This window comes from Colobus angolensis, unplaced genomic scaffold, assembly GCF_000951035.1.
Source record: "Colobus angolensis palliatus isolate OR3802 unplaced genomic scaffold, Cang.pa_1.0 Scaffold325, whole genome shotgun sequence".
Taxonomy (NCBI): domain Eukaryota; kingdom Metazoa; phylum Chordata; class Mammalia; order Primates; family Cercopithecidae; genus Colobus; species Colobus angolensis.
The window spans coordinates 508,317-512,071 of record NW_012116544.1 but is presented as its reverse complement, the minus strand read 5'-3'; the positions used below and the strand labels follow the sequence as shown (position 1 = coordinate 512,071).

The following is a 3,755-nucleotide window of genomic DNA, read 5'->3' as shown; positions in this document are numbered from 1 at the left end:
GGGGTGACATGGTGGGTGGGACTGGCCTGGGTGTGGGAAGAGGGAGGACACTCAGGGGTGACATGGTGGGTGGGACTTGCCTGGATGTGGGTGGGTGCCGCATATGTGGACACTGGGGCCTCCCTCAGGAGAGTACCAGGCTGAAGCCCCCGAGTCTCGGAATTTGCTGTTGAAGGAGTGGAGAGGCCGATCTCAGCAGAGGCTGGCTTTGCAGTCAGTGTGAACCTCTGCCCCACAGCTGTGAGGTGGAGCTGATGAGACAGGTCCTCCCCACCTTGCGGGTCCCCTCCCCTGCCTCCTGCCCCTGCCAGAAAGGCTGCGCTGTGCAGTGGTGCCGAGTCTCGGTGGGGTGAGAGGATGGAAGTCCCACCCTCTGCTGCTGCTGGAGGCCCAGGGTGGGGTCTTCATCTGTCTGAAATTCAGGCCCACGCTGGACAAATGCCTTAGAGGGCCCCTTGGTTCAGAGCTGCCTCCCTGTTTATCATCCAGCAGTGACTGAAGAGCTTGGGGCCGTGACAGGGCATTTGCCTGGTGGTCCTGGCTAAGCTGTGTTCCTTTCCCCAGGAGAAGGTGGCAGGGAGTGTGTTGGGGTGGGAGAGGGAGCACTGTGACCCCCATGTGGCCAGCCCTGCCCACTCGCTGTGCAGTCTTCAGCTCATCTGATCACAGGGCTTCAAGGGACGAGGGCCACAGCTCTGCAATTGTCAGAGAGGCAGGTGATAAGGAGAAGGTTACATTCCTTCAGCACTGCTTGCTCAAATGGGGGCTGGGAACCTAAGATTCTGAAAATAAACAAATTAAAGAAACCAACCAAGATGCCCTGCTGGCCCAGGAAGGGTCCCATGTCCACCGAGCCCCTGGTTGGGTGGGGTGAGGCTTGTGGGGTGAGGGGTTCCCATGCCCACCGAGCTCCTGGTGGGGTGAGGGGGTCCCATGTCCACCAAGCTCCTGGTGGGGTGAGGGGGTCCCATGTCCACCGAGCTCCTGATGGGGTGGGGTGAGGCTTGTGGGGTGAGGGGTTCCCATGCCCACCGAGCTCCTGGTGGGGTGTGGGGGTCCCATTCCCATTGAGTTCGTGGTGGGGTGAGGGGAGGGTGGAGATCTGTCGGCCCAGGGTCCTCAGCCTCCACCTCCCACCAGCCCCACTCCTGGCTGGCCAAAGCCCTGTGCACCTGTGGGCTCTTCTCCCACCAAAGTCAAGGCTTGGTTGGCCTTGGGTAGAGCCTGAGGGTTCAGCCATCAGCTCTGGCCAGACGCCCGGTCACTGGCCACCCAGGCATATGGAGAACAGCGAGTGAGTGGTTAAAACCCCACACCTGGGCTTCTCCATCCCAGAGCATGAGTGGCTGTGCTCCAGCTGAGATGAGCATGTGGGTGGCAGGAATTGTGCCTTATCAAAGGTTACTGGAAAGGAGTTTGAAATCCCCTCAGGGTTCCAGGGCTGGACAGGGATGAAAGAGCCCTAATATGTGGTTATAAGCATCCAGAAGTTGTTCATAACTGAATGATTCAGGGCCTCTGGAGGCTGAGGTCCGTAAGTACAAAGTGAAAGGGATTGGCAAAGCAGCCTTGGCCTGGGGCCAGGGAGGACTCCAAGAAGGGCTGGCCAGGCGTGGAGGTCATCGGCCATGCTAGTGGCATCTTATGGTCTCAGGAGCCTCAGTCTTAGGAGCACGAGTGTGGAAAGGCCCAGACAGTGGAGAGAGGCAGCTCCCGTCCCAGTCTTGGATGCCCCAGTGATCTACTCTGGGTGGTCAGTCACCTGCTCGGCCTCACCCTTGCTTTGGAAAGTAGGGGTTGAACACTTACCTCGAGGGGCGGTCCTGACGGTGCCTGGCATGTGGCAGGTGCTGGTACATGGAAGTGTCTCCACTAAGCAGCTGGCCTCAGAGCCCAGGAACCTGCTCAAGGAGGTCCCCCAGGAAAGATTCCAGGCTGCAGGTGGGGATGCAATAAACAAAGCTGAAGGCCTTCAGAAAACACAAAGCAAAAAACAAAAACAAAAACAGAAACCAACGAATGGCCCATTGGCTTCTAATGCGTTGTTGGAGGCAGGGTTAGGTGGCGTCACTGTATCCATGGGCTCAGGTGAAGGGGCCTGGGCCAGACTGGGGCCACACCAGTGGGTTTGAAGCACATCCCTGGAAAATCGTCTCTGATGATCCTTTCCTTGGCACCAGGGTCCGACCTCTGCCTCCTCCATCCCTGCCCTGGGGTAAGATGAGAGTGTTATGTCTTCGGTGAATACAGAGCTTTGGGTCCTGCCCCCAGCACCTATTTGACCTCCCAGGGCCAGTGGCCCCTTCTGTAATATGGGAGTGATGATGGTCCTTCCTCCGGCCAGGCTGGTGTTAAGTACTCATCACGTGGAAGCCAGGATAAGTTTTGTTCCAAGTCAGGGCAAAATGCCCAATGCCCCAAATGTCTAGGGGCTAGAGGTGGGGTGAGGGGTGAAGGGGCTGGAGCCAAGGGCCTGGCTCTTGCCTCGTGTGGGGAGAAGGGCCTGGCAGAGCCAAGGCCAGGCTGCACGTGGGTTCCAGCATGGGGCTCCAGGTAGCTCATGATCACTAATTTCCATAATAATTATGGTGATAACAATAATCATGGAATTTCATTTGCTTTTAATGTGTGTGTATGTACGACCCATCATTTTGTGGGAGTCACACTCTTGATCTAGGGTGATGAAATAGTGCTCAGTCTTCCCGGGTACGGGGTGGCTTCTGGCAGGGACGAGGCTGCCCTAGGAAGACTGTGGCTTGGAGAGGAGGAAGTGTTGACTGATTGGAAACGGGCTATGACAGAGCATGTGTGCATGTGTGTGTGTGTGTTTGTGCATGTGTGTGCATGGCCACTCAATACTACAATACATATGAGATTCTCAGGCAAAAGCTCCTCCTTCTTTCCAACACCACAGGGCCCTGAGGGCTGGTTCAGATGTGCTCAGAAGTGGGAGAGAGACAGCCTGCTCTGGGCTTTGCCATGCACACAGCAGGAGCTCATGTGTTTAGGGAAGGGTCAAAGGCTCTTATGCCTAGATGCACCAAGGCTGTCAGTCCTGGGAGGTTAGCAAACCATCAGGAAGTGGAGGTGAGTGTTAGGCCTTGGGGCTTCTTATCACCCTGCTGAAGCCTCCGCTGCCCTGTGCTAGCAGGACTTCCTTCAGGGAAGTAGAATTCTTGCCCAGTGTTGCACAGTTTCTAAGTGGAGAAGCTGAGATTTGAACCCATGTCTGTAAACAGTGACTGTTCTATGCCTGGAATGACCCTAGAGACTTGGAATATATTCAGTCCTCAAAAGAATCCCACCAGCTTCTGAATATTTAGAAACAATGGAACAGAATTCAAGATAAAGCCTCTTGTCCCAGTTGCTTTAATCTGCAGGTGAGGCCAGCAGTTGTCAGCACAGAAATGAGGGGGCCTCCCGGGGTTTGCCTGAGCTGTGGGAAGACTAGGAGGGTGGGTACCTGGCAGGCCTGACACACAGAACAAGCTGGGCCTGACTGGAGTGTGGGGAGCAGGACGAGGCTGTTGGGCCAGAGAGGAGGGTGTCACAAGACAAGTGACCCAAGCCCCGTCCTGGGCCCAGTGGATTCCAGGGACCAGGCTACAGGGAGGGCGAGAGCCACTGCCTACAGCAACACAGCAGCCCCTCCACACATATCCCCGAGGATTCCTGCCAGCCACAGAGGGCCTTGAGCCACAGCTGGGCTCGGGCCTCTCCAATGAAAGCCAATTTAGGTTTCATTCAAAGCCCAA

The 3,755-nt window shown here is 56.4% G+C and overlaps 1 pseudogene; it reads right to left on the bottom strand.

Annotated features, from left to right (window-relative positions):
• LOC105518653 overlaps nt 1-3,755 on the bottom strand; it is a 24,125-nt pseudogene that overhangs the window by 5,086 nt on the left and 15,284 nt on the right.